At 55.3% G+C, this 20,539-nt stretch overlaps 1 protein-coding gene across 6 annotated transcripts in view; it reads right to left on the minus strand.

Annotated features, from left to right (window-relative positions):
* Positions 1 to 2,320, minus strand: part of KIF1A (kinesin family member 1A) — a 95,291-nt gene extending 92,971 nt beyond the window's left edge. For all 6 annotated transcript variants that reach the window (XM_026491089.4, XM_026491078.4, XM_044381640.3 and 3 more), the window contains exon 1: positions 2,234 to 2,320. The gene's annotated coding sequence lies outside the window, so the exon portion shown is untranslated. The remainder of the gene's footprint in view (positions 1 to 2,233) is intronic.
* Positions 2,321 to 20,539: the final 18,219 nt, after the last annotated feature.

The following is a 20,539-nucleotide window of genomic DNA, read 5'->3' on the forward strand; positions in this document are numbered from 1 at the left end:
CCCCCAGGGCCATCTCCTGAAGCTGTGTGGTCCCCATCTGCATCTCCAACCTATCTCTGTTCCCCCACCCCCTGTGCCTCCCCCAATCCCATCTCTCCCTCCACAGAACCCATGGGAGGACTTCCTTGCTCTACTTCCAAAGGCCATCCTCAGCCCTGGATCAGCAGTGGTGACACCAGGGAGGCCTGAAGGGAGACCAGGCAGGGTGGCAGGGCCCTCTGTCCTAGGGGTCTGGATAAATTCTAGCTCTGCTCAGTCACCATCTGGCTGGCCCCGTGCAAGGCCCCGGGTGTGGGGGTGGGGGGTCAGTCTGGGGGTCACTTCAGTGTGGGGAAAGGGAACACACAGCAGACATTCAGCAGGCCCTCTTCATAGCCCCTCCCCACCGAGAGTCTTGGAGTTGGGGGGCCCTGACTCCAAACCTGATCCCAGTCTGTCCTGTGGACCACCCCCCACAGAGGACACTGCCTGTCTTCAGATCCTGGCTTAACGCAGGGCAGAGTTGCTCATCTGGTCCCTATCTCGAACCCAATAACCTCCCCAGACTTCGCACAGAGGTAGAGGCTGACTGTCCCCTCCACCCCCTCTGGGTTTCTCAGCCAGTGGCCTCCCTGCAACCATCAACCCTCCTTGGATCTTCACCCCGACCGAAAGCAGACGTGGGCCCTGGCCCTGCCCCTCGCAGCATCCCTCACCCTACACTGCAGACACTGCACCCCACTGCAGGTGCCACACCTGCTCCACACCTGACCACCCGCACCCCCAGCCCCAGCTAAGGCGGGTGGCCAACCACACCTGCAAAATGGCCGCCGCAGGTGCAGTCCCAGCCCCCACTCTGGACCCCAGAGCTTCCCTCCAAACCTGCAGCCGCCTTCTCAGGCCGAGAGGCAAGGACGACGGGCACGGCTGCCCAGGCGGAGCCCCTTTAGCCAGATCGAGGGCAGCGCAGGGAGGGTGGGTCGGGTGAGACGGCTCTGCAGGAGCCTGCGCTCTGGGTCTTGCGGGGTCCTCCCCGGGGTTAGGACCTGGCCAGCCCTGCGCGTCAGGGACCTACTCACCGAGCCGCAAGATCCGATGCCCTAACAGCCTTTAATCCCAGCAATGCGGGCACCCCTTGGAGGCGGCCGCCTTTTGGGGAGGGGGCACCAGTCTCTCAAGGAAAGTCGCTATTCCTGGGAACGAGGGCGCGCATCGGGTCCGCGCCGGGGCGACGTCGCGCCCGCGCCCAGCAGGCCCCATGACTTGGCATTCCCTCCGTCCCCTCCCCCTCGCCCCTGCGGCCCTCTGTCCCCACCCCACCCGCCGCCCACCTAGTGCCCAGCCGACTGCAGACCCTCCCTCCTCGCTGGGATGCCTCCACCACCGCTTCGCCAGCGCACGGTCAGAGTCGTTGGTTTGGGGTGGGAGGAGAGGGTGAGCAGCGGCCTAAAAGGGGAGTCCGGGGGTCTTCGCCACATGCCGGTCCCTGTCATCTGAGTCGGGCGGCCCCGCAGCCCCCTCCCCGCCCGCCGCCGGGCCACACCTGTTACTCGGGCGCTGGCTGCGTAGACACAGGCCTCCTCCGCCGACGGCCCCTCCCAAGCCTTTCTAGAAGGGAGCTAGGGTCTCTCGGGAGGAGGACGCGGCGGGGGGATGGTGAAGGGCAGTCCCGGAGGAGCGCATGAAGCTGGCCTTCCGCCGCAGCCCCCGCCCGCCCCGCCCGCCTGCCTGTTATGCTCTGGGCTCCAGCATCCGCCCTCCCCCACCCCGGGGACTCGGGCAGCTGCCCCGCGCGCTCCCCGGCGCCCCCATCCGCGTGCTCTCCCCTTCTCCCCTGCCCGCCGCCCCACCCCGCCGCCGGTCTAGCTCGGCGGCCCCTCTCCAGGAAAGGACGGGAGCGCGGAAGCGAGGGAGGGGGCGTCTCGAGAGGCCGCCGGGGGTGCGCGCCCTCCCCGTGGCGACCCCCGCCCCTCCCAGCGATAGTCCAGCCACGGAAGAGGCCGCAGCGACGGGGCCTTTCCCGAGGGCCCTGCCGGGACGCGAATGAAAGGGGGACACCCTTGAATTTGCCCCATTGTTCTCCTAGGGGACGGGGGAGGGTCGGGGAAGGGAAGGGGCCGCGCGCGCGGCGCCGGCGCCTCGGGCGGCGATAAAGACGCGGCTCCGGGGCTTGAGCTCCCCACGCCGGGCGCAGTTGATGCAGGTGTGGGTAACGGAGAGCAGGTGCGAGAGGCCAGGCGGGCGGCCGCCTTACCTCTCCGGCGTCACTGGGGGCGGCCCGGCATAGGCACGGGCATGGGCGCGGGTCCCCGAGCGCGGAGCTGCTGCTGCTCCAGGGCTGCGCTGGGCGCTGTGACGGCGGCACCGCGTGACGGGCTGCGCGCCCCCGGCCCGGCCCTCCTCGCGCCCCTCCCGCGGCGCTGGTTGGCTGCGCGCGGCGCCGGAGCCCCAGCCGCCAGCTGGTTTGTCGCACGGGGAGAGGGACGGGCGTCGCGGCCGCCTCGGGGAGGGGGGCTGGGACCGGAGGGGGCCGGAGCCGAGCTGTGACATCACCGCCGACACCGCGGTTTGCTAGGTGGAGAGGTGGGACCCGACATGGGGCTCGGATGCGGCGCCCCCTCCACGGACGCAATCCCCACACGCCCTGCAGGGGAGAGTGATCGGGCGGCGCCCAGCCCCGAGGCCCCCCGCCCACCCGAGCTTGCCACGGATCCCGCGCCGGGCCTTTCCCCACTCTGACCCCTTTCTAGTGAAATCTCCACCTGCCCCCCCCCCACCCGCGAGGCTGGCGGCACAAAGGCTTAGTCGCAGAGGGACAAAGCCCCGGTGGGCTCCTTGCACCAGGGAGGGGCCGTGGGGGGCAGGGAGGGGACACTGATTCTGGGTGTAACAGGTGAATTTTAAATGGCACCTAGAGTCTCGGTCAGAGCACTAGAGGGACCAGAGCATCGCAGACAGCTCTTTGGCCAGGGATGATGCAACCCGCCGCACTGCCGCCTCTCCTCCCAGCATGCCTTGGGTGAAGACCCCCACCCTACACCCGCCCCACTTCTCCAGGTCGTCAGCCCCCACTGTCCTCACAGCCTTTCTCCCCAGCTTAACTTCCCAGGACCAAGTCACACACTGCTCCCAGTCCACACGGGCAAACCCTGCCTTCGTCAACCCTCCCAGTCGCTTTCTGGGCAACCGGGACTGACTGACATCTCCATTGCCAGCAACCTCCATTCTCAGCCCTAGGGGTAGAAACTTTGACAAAGCCTCGGGCCAGCTCTCCCACCGGAACTGCGGTGGGTGCAGTGACGTCATGCCATCGTGAAAGCGGGGCGCCCAGGTCCCTTTCCACCCCAGCTCCCGTCCTCAGCATTCCCTGCATCCCTAAGTCTTGGCCTCCCCCAGAGCCCGGCAGGTGCCAGGCGCAGCCCTAAGGGTTTTATTTAGTTTCCCATCTAATCCTCACACGACCCAGTGAGGGAGGGGGGCTTCACCTCGATTTGCAGCATCTGTGTGGCATATGCCCCCAAAGTAACAAGGGCAGGACACATATCCACTCTGCAAAGGAGACCACCCTCTCACCCGCGCTCCCCGAAGGCCCCCAGACGATTTCTCTTTTTCTATTCCCTGGAATCACCTACATAAAAGAGAGATTATTGTTTTTCCAAACTTCTGGTAGAAACAATAAAACTATCTGGGGAGGGGGGGACTTCACAATTTCCCCCCTGGTCGAGTTTGATCTGGTCGAGTTCTCTATTTCTTAAGCCAAATTTTACATGTTTCTAGGAACTAATCAGTTTCATCGAGCTTTTGAAATTACTAGCATATATTCATTTTTATATCAATTGCTTCTGTAATTATTTCTCCTTTTTATTCTATACTTCGTTTATTTGCATTTATCTCTTTTCTAATATTTTTAAATATTTGCAAAGGACCAACTTTTACTTTTGTTCATCTTCTCATCTTTCCCTTTATTTCACTCATTCCTGCCAGTATCTATTATTTCCTTCCTTCCTGGTTCTTTGGATCTAATATGATGCTCCATCTTGAGCTAAGTGCTTAGGCTCATTTATTTTTGAACTATTTAATTTGCTGATAGATATATTTAAAACTGCAGAATTCCTTCTCCAGCACTGACTTACTGTGTTTCATTATCATTCAGATCTATATCTTTCTTAACGTCCCTGATGATCTCTTTTAAACTCATGGGTTACAAACCCATGCCTTATTTAATAATGTTATTTACTTTCCAAAAGCATTTCTTGTTTGCTTGCTTGCCTTGGTATTTTTTTATTATTATAACTTCTTGTTACCAATTTCTAATTTAATTGCATTATTGTCTGAGAACAGAGTCCGTGTTCAGTCAGGATCCTGGCAGGAAGGAGATGGCACACTCCAATTAGGTAATTTGAGGAGGGTTTGATAAAGACACTATTTGCAAACGAGTAGGTAGGAGTAGGGAAACGACAGGACTGAGTAACACTGGAGTGACACTGTGGCCTTGGGGGTGCGGGGGGGGGGGGGGGGTTGGACAAAGAGCAGCCCCTGGAAGGAAGAGAGGCCTCAGACTAGGAATGCAGCCAGCCTGAGGGCTCACCAGGAGGGGGCATGAGCAGAGCAGCCAGCCCCTGGACCTCATGCCCCCTCCTCCCTGGATCTGGGAGTGCTCCCGTTGGCTGAGCCCAAAGGGCAGCTGGTAGGCAGGGGCGCCCAGGGATAGTGACGAGGTCCATTTAGGGTGGTCTCTTAGAGCATGGGGTAAAGATGACCCAGAAGCACAAACCAAATGTAGCAGCCCAGTCTGCAGGGAATTTTGCCTCAGAAACTTATTGGGGCTTTTTTAGGTCCTAACACGTGGTCTCTTTCGGTGAATATTCCACAGGTGCTCAAAAAGGTGGTACTCTGTTGGGTGGGTGTACAGCCCCGTATCTATTTAATAGTTCAAGATTATTAATTACATTGATTAGGATTTGGAGATTTCTGCTAGGTTTTTGTCTGCTTGAGCTATTAAATTATTATTTTTAAAGTTAAAATCTCCAGTTATGATTGTTGGAATATCCAACTCTCCCTGCAGTTCTGGCAGGTGTTGCGTGACGTGCATTGAGACGTATTCTTGGGTATTTAACTGATTCTGTTGGGTGTGTATGATCCTTCTGTGGCCCATTTCATCAGCATACCTGTGGTGTCCTTTGTTTTTGGTTTTTGTCTTAAATTTGAATGTCATATATTAAGATGTCAATCCAGTTTCCTTTGGTTCATATTTGCCTGGTATGTCTTTTACCAACTTTTTATTCTAAACTTCCTGTATCTTTTTAAATGTTTCTCTCTCTTTTTTTTTTTAAGATTTTATTTATTGATTTGACAGAGAGCAGGGGGAGGGGCAGAGGGAGAGAGAGGAGCAGACTCCCGGCTGAGCAGGGAGCCAGATGCCTGACTCCATCCCAGGACCCTGTTATCATGACCTGAGCCCAAGGCTGACACTAAACCAACTGAGCCACCCAGGCGCCCCAAGTGTTTCTCTCTTAAGCTACTTACCCATTGTTAGAATTTTAAAAACTAATCAGTTTGTACCTCTCTTTTGGTTTCCTCCTTTTAATTGGAATTTAATCCACTTACATTTATAGTAATTACTATTATATTGAGACTTAGTTTTGCTGTCCCATTCAAATTTTATTTACTGTATTTACTTTTTTCTATTTCTCATTGACCATACTGAATTTTCTTCTGCTGGTTTATCCTTGTTCTTATTTTTCTTCTTATGGCAACTGCCCTGAATTTAACACCATTTTATGTAACCTGTGCACCCTCTGTAATTATGGATTCTCCCCAACATTCAAGTCCTTCGGCCTGGTCACATGCCCTTTACGCCCAGGCACTGCTGTTATCTGGGACTATAGTTCTGAGTTATTGTGGATATACTTTTTCTTTTCTTTGGTCCTTGCTTTTGTTTAAAATAGTTGAAACTCCTTCCAAGGAACTTGGTCATCCTTATTTTCCATCCCTCTTGAAGATTCTCCTGCATTTCTGTTGTTTATGAAATACAAAGTTTTTAATGTCAGTTTAGGGTGAAAAACATTCTGAGGCCTTAGATTCCTGAGAATACTTTTATTATAGTTTCCACTTAGCTGGATATAAAACTCTAGGTCCAAAGTTTGTTTCCCTCAATTTGAAAAAAAGAAATTATTTCGTGGTCTCCTTGTATGCTGTTGAGAACTCCTGTGTCCACTGGCTTCTTGTTCCACATTCTTTCTCTCAGGATGCTTCTAGAACTTTCTAAAGGTGTGGATTTTCCTGCGAGCCTAAAATCTGAGGTTGCTTATTTTTCTTTCGGTCCAGGAAATTAACTTCCATTGTTTTTAAGATATTTTCTCCTCTCAGTTTTAATATTTTCCTGACTTGAGGACGCCTAGCATCTGCACACTGGCCCTTCTATCCTCTGCGACTCTTTCTCTTTTTGTACTCTCTAACTCTCCACTGGATGATGGTGGAACTCAGGGCCCCTCCCCCCAGCAACAAGCTCTGGCTAACAACCAGATCCTTCAGGTCTTAGCTCTGCACCAGTGCACTCCCCTATGTTCTTCCAACCCACGCTCTGATTCCCTTTCTTTTGCCCTTCTTATGGGCTTCACTCTCCATCAGCTGTGTGACTCTGGGCAAGGTCATTCACCCCCTATGTCCATCACGGCTCCTCAGGTGGGATAAGAGCAGGACTGACCTCACACGTGAAATGCTGAGAGCAGGGCTGGGCCCGCAGTGAGCCCTGTACGGACCACGTGCCACAACGGAGGAACCAGACGAGGACTCCTGTGACAATGAGCAATGTGCACGGTCACCTCCATTCCACTCAGACGTGTCAGCCACTGCAATGACACATGAGAGACAAAAGGTACATATACTGGAAAGGAAGAAACAACATTATCATTATTTGCAGATAATGTGATTGTCTACCTAGAAAAGTTTAGGGGTGAGTGAAAAGCCTGGGAAGCAGCAAGCTAGGGGCAGGAAGGAAGCATCATCACTGAGAGGACAACAGTTTCCGTAAAGGAGACAGTAACCAGTTGGAGCTGATGATGGAGGAGTGTGTGAGCACAGCAGCACTAAGAAACATAAAACCCCAGAAGCAGCAAGAAATGTGCACGTTTCTCATTTTAAAGAAGTTACATAGAAAAATTAAAAATCCACCAAAAAGAGATAAAGTAATGGAAAAGCACAGCATACTCTTGGAAAGGAAGAGGTGATATTGTAAAAAGTCCAGTTTTCCCGAATTAAATGTACACATTTGATGCTGTCTTAATTAAAATAACAACAACAGTTCACATGGAAAAACAAACATGCAAGACGAGTCAGGAAATTCGTTTAAAAGGAGACGAATGAGGAGGATCTGCCCTGTTAGACATTAAAAAGTGATGGAATGCTAAAATTCTAAATTCATCAAAAGTTTATGGTACTGTGTCAAATGATTTGGGGAACATAGATGACTTAGACCTGGCATAGGCCACCGTGGGAGATATACAGAGAGGGCTACCACCTGACACGACGTCAAGAAAAATTTCTGATGGAGTAAACATTTATTTGTAAAAAAAAAAAAAGAAAGAAAGAAAGAAAGAAAGAAAGAAAGGAAGAAAGAAAGAAAGAAAGAAAGAAAGAAAAAGAAAAGAAAAAGAAACTTTAGGAAAGTAGAATGAAGTGTGATTGGACATATTCAATATCTTGGTGTGGAGAAATCAGGACACATAACCTGAAAACACTAAAGCAGTCCATTGGACCGGAGAAAAACCAGACATCTATATGGCCCAAACATCAGCAACAAGATTGAAAGACCAACCCTACTGAAAAAATATTTCAGAACATAGGAAGATGAAGGGAATTTTCTGAAACTATAAAAAGCCTATGCGAACTAATAGCAAAAAATATAAGTAACCACCAGATAAATGGCCAGATACTGTGAAGGGACATTTTACAGAAAGACAATGGGTCAAAAAGCAAAGCTCATCACAGTTAAAGGAATGCAGACCGAAATGGTGAGGTTTTTTGTTTTGTTTTGTTTTGTTTTTTGACCTATCAGATTGTGCAAAATGTAACTGTCTGGTGAGATCCAGGCGGTGGGGAAATGCACCCCTCCACAATGTAGCAGTGGCCAGGGAAAGAAGCACTATTTTTCTGCAGGGCAGTTTTTCAAAATGGTTCCACATTTAAGTGCTCCTGTCCTTTGTAATGTGGGGCTCGAATTCACCACCCCCAGATTAAGGGTTGCATGCTCTACCAACTGAGCCAGCCAGGTGCCCCGAAAGTGCTCCTATCCTTGGTTCAGTAAGCCTGTGGCTGGATATTTGCTTGTGGTTTCTACACACAAAAATTTGCCCCAAAACCTAGAGGTAATCCAGGTGGTCCCCCATGGGTACTGGCTGAATGAATTGGGGTACATAGAGGAGAGATTTTCCTGAAGCTACTAAAATCAATGAGTCTCAGAAGTTATGTGCTGATGTGCAAAGATCACCAGGATGTTTGTTAAATTATTTAAAAGGGGCACAGAAGAGTGTGCATAATATCTACCCCTCCCTTTGTTTTCCTGAAAGAAAGCACAAAAAGCTGAAGACAGTGTTTGCCAAGACTGGGGCTGCTGTTGGGGGAAGGGAGCTGGGGATGCCTTCACCATTAAAAAATATATATCGTTTTTCTGTATGTACAGTTTCAATTTTCTAATCTTATTTGGATTTTTTTTTTATTTTAATGGCTCTAAAAGTAGACATTAAGATCCATTTTCATTTTTACTTTCTTTTTGCACCATTCTGAATTTACAATATTAATAGATACTATATTAGAAATAGTTTTTAAAATCCTATCAGAGCTGTAGACGTCTGTATGACTAAACAATCTGGAGAGACCCCCAGTCACTCCAAATACTAGGTTAAATCATGAAATTGCTAATGTTCAACTATTTTTGACCTACAAAAAATGGTAATTTCAAATGGTTTAACTTAATAAAAATAAATTGTGGAAAAATCTATCACAAAATTCAAAATACACAAACCAAGCTTGCAAACAGAAAAGATAAACCCCCTAAGTGCCACAGGCCAAGAGCAAATTCAAAACCGCGGTGTGGCTGCAGCTAAGTTGAGCCACTCAAGAGAAGCAGCGATTGTAATGTCTGGACAGCAAGTTAGCAAGTGGGCAGGTGCAGAGGGGACCTGGAGAATCAAGCGGGGAAGGAGATTCCGGTCAGCTGGAAGAGCTCTGTGGGCACCAAGATGGCAGGGCCAGGTCAGGAAAGGGACTGTCCAACTGGGGTCACCCTTGTCTGAGCAAAGTTGGAAAGAAAAGCGAGCCACAAAGCTCCCGCCCCGCGGGTCCGGGAAGTCTAGGTGTGGCCAGTACACAGCAGAAAAGACGAGGAAGGGCGTGGGGTCAGGCAGAAAGAGGGAAACCAAGTGGAAGCCTGTGACCTGAGCATGGGAAAGATCCTTGGAATTCCAGAAAGTGGAATAGAGACGTTGAAACAGTATTTGAATAAATATTGGCTTAGAATTTTCCAGAACTGCAGATAGAAACGCCCAGTGAGAAATCAACATGATCCCCAATAGGAAAAAATAAAACCAAACCCGCAGAACACCAGAGATATACAATAATAAATAAATAAATAAATAAATAAATAAATAAATAAATAAATAACTGGCAGAGTGACAAGACAGGTTATCCTAAAAGAAGTGACACTGGACAGCTGGACAGTTGGGGGAGTGCTGGGACAGCTGTCGCCTGCCCCAATTAGAGAGACCTTGGCTACCCCTCCCCTTGGGTGGGAGCCCCGGGAGCCGGGATGCGGGAATGTCTAAGGGGACAGGCGCAATTCGGAAGATACTGCAAGGCCTCAAACCTGGCCGGCGCCCTTGGCCGCCCGGGGACCACCTGCGTTCTGCCGCCAGCGCCTGGGGGACACGAGCCACGCCGCTGGAGGCCCCGCCCAGTGCGAGCCTCGCCCGGAGGAGGCACCCCTGGTTGCCTTGGCAACCCCCGCAGCCAGGTTCTCCGCTCCGCCCGCCGCGGGGGGGCGGGGGGGGACGGCGCTGCCATAGCAACGGCGGGGCGTGTCCAGCCTGGGCCGAAGTGCCGGGATCAGCCGGGCGCATCCCCGCGGACCGCTGCGCGCCTGCCCCGCCGGCTGGCCTTCGGGAGGCTCTCCTGCGGCGGGGGTCCGGAGCCGCAGCGGCTCTGTGGGCTGAGCTGCATTGCGGCGGGGTTCCAGATCCGACGCTGGAAGGCCCTCAGCCGCATTTGACAGGGAGGGAAACTGAGACCATGATGGGAAGCCCAGGGAAGGACTTGCTCCAGGGCAATGCGTGGTGTCTAGGCAGGACCCTCCTGGCCCAGCAGGGACCCTTTCCTTCCCAACTTTGCTCATCTGGCTCCTGCAGGTGCGGCCCCAAGGGTGGCCTCTGTGGGACAGTTCCCCTGATCTGGACCTTGGATCCTGTGGCCACAGAGCTGCTCCTTCTGGGGGAAGCTCCCTTGCCCACCCTGTCCTCGGCTGTTTCCTCTAGATGCCTGCCCAGCTGCACCATTGCAAGCCTCGCCCTCTCTGTTGGTCACTTTCCCTTTAGCTTCCGCAGCCTTTCCTTAAACCTGAGGATTCCTACTCTCCAAAGCCCTGTTGGGATGCCTCCTCCATGCAGCCTTTCTGCCTTCACCACTGGATGGAACGTTCCCATCCGGAGTTCTCATCTGTTCCGTCCCCAAGAGCCTCCAGTCCTTGTGATTAAAGTGGGGACAATGCCCTTGCTTGGGGGAAAAGTAAAACAAAGGAGCCAACAGGCAGTGTGGAAGCTGAGAACCAGGCTGTCTGGGCACAGACTCCCCAGGCTGGTGGGCCGGCACGGGTGAGGAGCATTCAGGAGCCTTGGCAAAGCTGTGGACAGGTTTCCTGCAGTGCACGGGGCTGCAGAGAAGGGGAGCCGAGAGAACAGCAGCCACAGGTCTGGGTGCAGGGGAGGAGGCCTGACCCAGCCCCGGGCACTGGCCCAGCATATGCAGTGGGGCTGGGGCCCAGGAGCTGACCACAGACTCAAGTCCTAGGGCCTGGGATGTCGACCAGGGTGACCCGAGGGCAGCCTGACGCTGGGCATGTGGGAACCCAGAGGGGCAGCCAGGCGGTCAGGCCCAGCCCCCAGGTACCTGCTCCTCATTCTCAGCAGGAACCTGGGCCCTCCCAGCACCTGCATCAGAATGCAGAACCTGCAGAGTGCTTACCTTTGGATAACTGAGTTCGGTTCGCTCATGCTGTCTTGCACAGGGAGACACGATTTTCAACCCCGTTTTGCGCGTGAGGAAACCAAGGCTAAGAGACTCGAAAAGGCCCCAGAGGGTCAGGGTGCATGAAGTCAGGCCCAGTCAGACCCTTGGCTGAAAACTCATTCCTGGACTCTAGGAGCTTCTCAGGGGCCGGAGCCACAGGGTGTGTGTGGGGGGGGGGGGGGGGAGAAGGTTCCGGGTGCCCAGGCCAGGCTTTAATTAACGGAAGCTCTGGTCGGCAGCACCCTCTCAGCCCCGTCCCTGGAGAGCCGGCAGGGCTGGGACGAGGCCCAGGAATCTATTTGTAAGAACACACCTGCCCTCAGCAATACCTTACCTCCCGTCACTGCTGAATCACCCAGGAGGTACGACCGATGTTCTATACTCTTTTGTGGGAAATGACCTGCAGGAGAGAGGTATTGCTGGGCCTCGGACTTGGAAACCTGGAGCCATGGGTGGGACAGAGCAGAGTGGGGTGGAGATTGGCAAGGCCCCAAGTGAATGGGCCCCTGAGCTCCTGGCCTGGGAGGCCCGGAGGGGATCTGCACTGCGTGTGGACAGCTCTGCAGGGCTCTGCTCGCCGGCCAGTTGCTGACTCAGTGTCTGGCTGGCAGCAGCTGGTATTCTCGGCAGCTGGGCTGAGGCCAGAGCCCGTTGTGGGGACCACGGCCACAGAGCAGCTGCTTCCAGGGGCTCCTTTTGTGACCCGACCGGAAGGAAGTCGCCGGCTCCTTAAAGGTCAGAGTCCCCACATGGAGCTCCCCTTTCACCCCTCCTGACCCCGCCATGGTCTTCCCCGCCCTGCACATGCACAAAGACCCTACAAGTTCTGAGCTGGGTCTGGGGCGTGTAGGGTGAGGGAAGGGCTGTCCTTCTCTGCACCCTTAACATGCTGTTTGTGAGGCGGGGCTAGTCAGTCAGGACGCTCCCACTGCCCCCCTGAGCTGGGGTGAGGGTGGGAAGAAAGCAGACGGAATGTCCCCCAGTGACTCCGGAATAGTCTGTGGTCAGCCTGCACATAAGGCTGGGGGAAAGGGCCGGGACTAGAGGCTTCTCGGGGCTTCTGTGTGCAGAGGATATCCAGCACACGGCTAGCTGTGCCCGGGGCTGATGGCCTGAGTCGTCCTAGTGAAGATGGACACTTCCACAAGGACTTACAGTGAAGGCAGAGGGACACCCTGCCATGGCAGTGCCTGGGGTCTGCAGGGTGGGACCCCCTCCGGGCCTGGCCCCTCCTCCCCAGTCAGCCTCTGTCTACTCTGTGCCTGGAGGCTGGCCTCCCCGGGTCCTGGGCTGGTTTCAGCCAGTGGGAGTCTCCAGCAGGAGATGAAAAGGCAGGAGGAGAGGGCAGGGTGCAGGTGGGGCAGGTTTCCCTAGTGTCCCCTTGTCAGAGCACCCCTGGTCGGTTGTCATGCTTGTGGAGGGCTTTGGTCCCCCACGGCCTACTCCAGGTTCCAGTATGGTCTCCTCCCTGCGCCCTCCAGGACCGGCAGGATCCTCAGCGCAGCTGACTCCTGGGGTTCACCCTCCCTCAGTGGGCCCTCAGCCCCGCCCACCTTGAGTACATGGCCTGCGTGGACTGTGCCCTACCCCACTTCAGTCTGTCCACGAGTTTCCTGAGCAGACCCTACTGATGCATGCCGGCCCTCACGAAACTCCATGGACACTGACATAAGTTTAATTAAGCCTCAAGCCCTCCCCCCAAATAGTAAATTACTCAGAGAAGAAATTGTACAGATCATCTTTCTTTGAGTCCAAGGTAATAAGCCGGAGAAGCATAACCCAAGGAGAAAACACCAAGCACCTTGGAAATTAAAAACGTATTTGGTTAGAGGAGGAAGTGGAGGTAAAGACACACTCTGCTTGGAGATGAAGGAGGCCGTCTTCATCACCACCAGGGGGGCACAGCCGCTGTGTTCCAAGAGGCAGATGCAAGCGTAGCATGCTTTGATAAGAATTCAAGAAAGAATGAAGATGCTGGACCTCTCTATTCCACTTGCGGTTCAGAGAGTAAGCGACGTCAGCAACACGCCGCAGCCCGGAGTCGGAGAAATGAGGTTAGACCTGAAGTTACGGGACAGAAAATGACCCAGTTCAGACTTAGAAAAAAAGGATTCGTTATTTGAAAATGAGAGGATAGAACTACAGAAAATCATATAAAATATGAAAATCTAAAAAAATGGACAACTTTCCACAAAAATGTTAATCACCAAGGTTTTGTCGCAGGGTGCCGATAGACTGCATGTGTGTGTCCTCCTGAAACCCCATCGCAGCGGGACGGTGGCAGGAAGCAGGGATTTGGGCAAGTGAGCGGTAGTGAGAGTGGAAAACTTTTCTGGAGCACAAGGGATCCAGAGCCGAGGAGGACGAGCCCAGCACATGTGGCCACGCCAAAATCTGGAACTCAACGATGACAAAATCGAGCGGGGACAGATTAAAGGACAAAAACCCTGCAAGGAGGAAATGTTTATGACGTCTGTGAAAGACGACGGATCCGCATCTGCGAATTGAAATCTCTCGCCATGTTCAGTCCACACTTCGGTGTGTTTGGCTGTTTATAGAAGGAAGTATTAACTTGGAGATGTTTTGGAAAATAAAGAACTAAATGTTGAAAAACCCCAGAAGGATGAGGCTGTGAAATGTGCCGTGAGGACTCAGAACGTCGAGGGTGGCCTCGGCTGGGGGCCGCACCCCGAGTCCAGTGGGGGCTCCAGGGCCGGCCCGAGCTGTGACCCGAGTCTGAGCGCACATCTGCATCTGTCATTTCTGCTCCTGAGCCACGGGTGCTGGCCTCCTGAGGCGGCTGTAAGAACTCCCTACAAACACAGACATTTGGGTGTTGGCAGCCTCCCCCCAGAGGCTCCAGGAGAACCTTCCCTCTCAGCTCTGGAGCCTTGTGATCTGCTCGAAGCCCCTGCCTCCATCGTGAAAGCCCGACGCCGGGCACCTGTCGCCACCATGCCCCCGTCGCCACCATGCCCCCTGCCTGCTCTGTGTGTCTGCTGTCCTTCGCTGTCCCTCCTGTAAGGACCCGGGGATGGCGTTAGGGACCGCCTGGACCCCAGGATAAGGTGCCCCCTCAGGGGTCTTGACTTAGTCACACCTACAAACACTTCACTTTTTAAGGTAACAGTCACAGGTTCCGGGGCTGAGGCCCTGATACCCTTGGGGTCTCCATTCAGCCCAGCACGCTGTGTCGCCCTGTCTTTTGTACGTGGGTATTAAGGTTGACGGGAACGTGGACCTGCGCGTCAGCTCGTTCCACCCTCTGTGCTTTCCCACCCTGCGGAGGCTACAGAGGGAGAACCGCCGTGTCCCAGATGCCCTTGCTGTCAACCCCACGAATCACAGGGGTCTTGAAAGCAATGGACTGTCGTAGTTGGTGGCCCTTTCTGGGGTGGCAGGGCAACAGCTGCCGTGGTGGCCCAGGTCTGTGGGCTTTGGGTCATTTCCAGAAGCCTGAGAAGGTCTGCATCTTCCGTCCTGCCAATGACCTGGGATAGCGATCGGCACCCTGCACCAGACCCCTTTCTGCTCATGCCAGCCGAACTGAATTCTCCACTGAGCCCCACTGTGTCATCCACAGGAGGTGGTCCTGGGACATCTGACACATCGTGACCCTGTAAAACCACAGGTCTCATTCACGGCTACATTGGAAAGCCCCTGGGGAGCTCCGAGAAACCCCTGGGCCTGAGCCTCATGGGCGCGCACAGAACCCGGATCGTGGTGGAGGCATCTGGCCTCCCCACCTTGATTTCTGCTGGGGGCAGCCGCGTTGGCACAGGTGTTTGGCTTCTGTTCCACTAAAGCATGAACAAACTTCCCTCTCCTCTGGTGTCACGTGAGTGCATCAGACTCAGTGGCCGTCCCCTGCGTGCACACCCCATATGCAGCCAACTGACATTCTGTTACTGGTCATGAGCATGTCCACCGCCAGCTCCATCAGGCCACCAGGAGCCCCCTCCCCCGTAGGCACTCCTGTGACACCCTGAGGCTATGCCCCCCCACACACACAATTCTTGTTCTCAGGGGTCATTCATTCTTCTCCACATCTGGTGTCAGGGTCTTCCCGACTGTGCCCCACCCCCCAACTTGTGTTTCTTTCCACAGGCTAATGTGCTTGTCATTTTCCAGAGGACTCCGTCCATCATTCAGGACCCCTCGTGCACATCAGAAGCACAGGTGCAATCTCTCCGGACGGCCGGGAGGCTGAGCTGTTCTCGGCAGAAGGGGCCCCTGCGGAGCCCTCGGTGCTTTCATCCTGCTACAGCCCAGGGAAACACGGCCTCGGAGGGCAGAGGATGACATCGCAAAATTGAAACTGGCAGCGAAAGTGCCTGAAATTAAATCTTTTCTTAGATCTTGGCAGAAGAGAGCCTGACCTTGGAGGAAGGAGTTTGGGGATCAATTCCTCCCTCATTGGTTATTCAAGAGGATGTGCGGGGAGCCAGGAGGCCAGTGCAAGTCCCAGGGACAGTGACAGTGCTGTTGTTCAGCTTCACTGGGAGCTGGAGTGAGCTGACCACACATCGCTTTGCTTTCCCCGTGGCTTCAGGCCTCCTCAGGAAGAGGCCGCGCCCCCCCCCCACCAGGTGCAAGGGGAAAGCGGGTGAAACGGAGGGGCCGTGTGGAAGGCCACCCCAGGCAATGGTGAGGGGAGGCAGGGGTACACCAGGGGGAGTCAGGGACTGGGGCGTGGCCTGTGCAGGCCCTGACAGAGCATGCTCCCTCTGCCAGGTCGCCGGGGAATGAGATCCCAGTGACCTTGGGGTCTAAGCCACTTTCTGGGAACAAGGAAAAAAAGAGGGAGAGCCCAGAAGTGACAGGTAAGTGCTCTGCGTCAGCCACAAGCAGCGCAAGGCCCCCATCAGCCTTGAGGAGCAGCCTGTTCCTGGCCCAGACTCCCTCCTGGGAGGCCCAGGGCCCTGGCCCAGCGGAGCAGACCTGCCCACCTCCTGGGGAGATCCCAGCGGGGCCCTGATGGCCAGCACCTACCTCAGAATGGCCTGAAGATTCCTTCCACTGCATGCCCACCTGGGGCCGAGGGCAGGGAGCCTCCCTGGTCACCGCTGATGGCTGCTGACGCAAGCACCCAGTGGCCCAGTAGAGATGGGTCCAGGTGGATGACCTTCCCCATACCTCTGTTCCCTCCCCCATAAACGGAGAATGACAACAGACTTTCCTCCAGGGGATTCAAAGATCGGCTGAGTTAAGGTCTATAAAGTACAAGGACAGGGTGCACCAAGGGCCCACTCACTACCCCCTGGGCTTCTAGAATACACAGGAACCTACTTCCCACCTGGGCTTTTGGTTTCAGCCCCTCCCAGATGGATCTGGGAGAAGAGGGTGTCCCAGTACCACTGCCTGTGACCTGTGCTCCCTGCCATGCCGTGAGAACAAGCTTGGGGTCAGGGGTCCCGACATCTCCCCAGTGTCTCCCTGGGCCATGTCTGGAGTCTCAGGAGCTCAGTAGCCCCACTGATGACGCGTCGCTCCCTGGGGGGCAGGTGCACAGACAGAGGTCAGCAAAATGGCCATAAGTGCAGAGCACCCCTCCAGTCACACATACAAGGTCTGAGGGGCAGGGGCAGCACAGAAGGGGTGTGCAGAAGCTCCCAGGCCCCCGCCAAAGCAGAGCAGAGCCAGGGGGCAATGAGGGCGGGAAGCTACCCTCAGGTCCTCCAGGGTGATGGAGTGAAAGGCTGAGCCTGGGGGAAGGGGTCTGTTCTGAGGAAGGAGATGTCTCCTGCCCTGGGGTGACGCTTCTGATAGTACTTTCACCTTTCCCACCAGGAAACCACACCTGGCCTTGGACCCCAAGCCTCATACCCTGGGAGAAGTGACCCTCCTGCCCTGCGCCCTTGGCCCCCTGCCCTCTGCCTGGAGGCTCCTGGGACAGGAAGTCTGTGCCGGGGTTGCAGGACAGAGAGACTCGGGGAGCAGAGGCTGGCTAGGTGGCCAGGGGCCGCAGAGAGCTGGCCTCCGTCCTTGAGCTATCCCTTACTCCAGGGCCTGTGGGTAATTGCCTCCCCACAGTGGGCTCAGTTCCCTCCTTTGGGCCAAAAGACCCCAGGACCCTTTATGGATCTCGTGCATCGATTCAAATGGGATCAGCACCCCCTCCCCTCACCTGTCCCAGGTGTCCCCTCTTGGCCTCAAGACGGTCTGTTGTAGGACACCGTTGTCCCCACAACCCCTCCCCTCAGCATCACTGAGGGGGTATTGCCTGACCTGGGCGTCCAGTGCCGGGCATCAGGAAGCACCAGCCCCGCCTTGTCCCGATTCTGGGGCGAAATCTATAAAAGACAAAGACAGAACCAGGATGGAATGAAGCTGGCCGATGTACACGGGGGCTTCAGGGCCCAGGGGCACAGAGGGACACGTGTGTGGAAACCCACGGTGGGCAACCCTGAGCCCCGAAGGAAGAACATTCACAGGCCAGGACCTGGGTTCTTTCTTCCTTCTAAGGAATTTATTTGTTTATTTGACGGAGAGAGAGCTCAAGCAGGGGAAGGGTAGGAGGGAGAAGCAGATTTTGTGCTGAGCAGGGAGCCCGACATGGGGCTCCATCCCAGGACCCTGGGATCATGACCTGAGCCGAAGGCAGACGCTTCACCGACTGAGCCACCCAGGCGCCCGAGACCTGGGCTCTTTAAGACGTCAGTAGTGTGGAAAAAGCAAGAGGATGGGATGCCTATGCGTGTACATACAGACATACAGGCACACATGCGCACACACATGGGTTCGTACACACACACACACACACACGAGAGGGTGGGCATGCTCTCGCAACGGCACAGGGGCCTCATCTGAACCCCAGCTCGAACAAGCCAGCTGGAAGAGACATTTTTTAGACAACTTGGGCCAATCTGTCTCTGGACGGGCTGCCAGATGCGACTGAGGGATGTGTTTCGGTTTCGTTAAGGATGACAACGGCATTGGGCCCCGTGAGGAGGTGTCTGCTTGTTTAGGGGCACGTGGGCAGGTCGGGGCAAAGTCACGATGTGTAGGATTCACTTTAAAACTCTGCAGCAAGGGCGCCTGGGGGCTCCGTCGGGGAAGCGTCTGCCTTCATTTGGCTCAGGTCATGATCACAGGGTCCTGGGATCGAGTCCCAGTCCCACATCGGACTCCCTGCTCAGCAGGCAGCCTGCTTCTCCCTCTCCCTCTGCCCCTCCCCCTGTTTGTGCTCTCTCTCTCTCTGTGTCAAATAAATAAATAAAATCTTAAAAAAAAACACCTCAATGTTAGGAAAAAAAGGACAAGAAAAGAAACTGCTGTTGAGTCAAAGACACACAGGGAGGAAACAGCTCATGTCACAGCAAAGTGCAAATTTCTTTAAAACACACCAGACTGCAAGGGCGCCAGGGGGCTCAGTCGGTGAGGCGTCTGCCTTCGGCTCAGGTCATGATCCTGGGGTCCTGGGACCGAGTCCCGCATCAGGCTCCCTGCTCAGTGGGGAGCCTGCTTCTCCCTCTCCCTCTGCTCCTCCCTGCTGCTTATGCGCTGTCTCTCTCTCTCTCTCTTTCTCACAAAAATAAATAAGTAAATAAAATCTTAAAAAAAAAAACTGTCCAGCAAAATTAGACAAGTGGGGGGCGGGGACCGGGTCAAAGCAATGGGGGCGGGTGGGGATGGCTGTTGAGACCGGTGGTGCTCTGCCCCTGCTCCTGGAGTTTCCATGGTGACTCGGCTGAAGGAAATGTGAAGACAAGACCACCCCGTCCTTCCCTGCATTGCCCTCACTGCCTCCACGGGGCCCCACAGACTCGGGCCACAGGGGCCAACGTCTCCCCACTCACCCCCAGAGCACAGCCAGGCTCCAAATTCCTCGGGTGGCACAGTGAGTGTCCAGTTACCTCCTGGTTCCTGGGACCTCCCGCCCGCGTGGGCAGCCTTGCCCACAGAGCCCCCCCCCCCCCCCCCCCCCGCCATCCTCGCCCCTGCCCCACCCGCAGCAAGCAGCCGGTGCCGCTTTCTCCATCAGAAGAGCAGGAAAGCTTTGTTCTGAGGGAGGAGAACGTGCAGCTCCCCCTGGGGCCTCCATCTGGCCACTGGGTGTCACTGTTTCCCCGCGGGGCCAGCGCCTGGTGGTCTCACCTTCTCTGTCCAGTCCCCAGGCCGCCGTTCCCTGGGCAAGGTGGGGGTCCAAGCACAGGCTTTTAGAGTTGGGTGACCTCCGACCCCAGACATACCCGCTCTGAACCTTCCCGTGCTGGGGGTCCTCTGAGAAGCCTGGCGTCCTCGGGCTCCCTGCCGTTTCGCACCTGCCGGAAATGAAGATTCTCAGGCCGCCCCGGTCCTGAGCCAGCATGTCTGGGCATTCTGATGCTCCTGTTTGGGACCCCTGCCCTCCAGCACAGGCGGTCACCCAGGAAGAGCCCCCTCCCCTTCCCGGCTCTCGAGGCGCTGTCCTCGCTGTGGTCTGCGGTTGCTGGAGGTAAAGTCCGTGATTCTGCTGGGCTCTCGGGATAAACCCCAGATAGGTCTTCCTCTGCTCCTGCTTGTGCCCTGCTCCACGGGCCTGACCCACACTGCAGCCCACCTTCTTGGCCTGGTTAACCTCTCTCCCTGTCAGATCTTGGCTCAGACGTGTGTCTGCCAGGAAGCCTCCTGGCCTGCCTGCTCCCTGCTTGAATGTTCTTCCCCAAGGCCACGGCTTCCAGCTACGTGGGTCCCCTCCTGGCCGTGTGCTGGAGCGTCCTCCCACCGTCTTGTTCATAACCGTTTATTCTAACACGGTTGACACGGAGAAGGCACTTAAACAGAAGCATGAATTCATGAAGCAAAATGTCAGAACCTCTCCAAGAACGGGAAACAAATGAGGCAGAAGTTGGTCGCATGGAGGACAGGAATGTGGTCTGATCACGGACCTGTTAGTGCTGGAAAACATTCAACTTCCTCAGTTTTAAAAAGCCAATCGTGCACACTTGTCAGGGTCCCCAGGACCACCCAGCTCGGTGACTCACTAGGGCCCCCCCCCCAGACTCAGCAGAGGCTGTGCTCCCAGCTGGGACTCACAACAGATAAATGGTGCAACACAAGGAAGGGAGAAGTCGGGGGACCAGGGGTGAGCTTCAGGGGCGCCTCGTCCTGGAGTCACACAGGCCACCCCCAGGCGTGACGACGTGTGAGGTGCTGTCTTCAGGGGAGCCCGCGAGAGACGCAGCACCCGGGGCTTTTAACGGGGACTGGGCACGGGGCACCCTGTCTGCTGTCGATTCGGGGTGCCAGGAGGAAGCGGGTGCTCAGCATGAATGACGTTGCACCAGGTGTGGGGGCAGCG

The sequence above is a fragment of the Ursus arctos genome, unplaced genomic scaffold (assembly GCF_023065955.2).
Source record: "Ursus arctos isolate Adak ecotype North America unplaced genomic scaffold, UrsArc2.0 scaffold_1, whole genome shotgun sequence".
In the NCBI taxonomy this organism is placed as follows: domain Eukaryota; kingdom Metazoa; phylum Chordata; class Mammalia; order Carnivora; family Ursidae; genus Ursus; species Ursus arctos.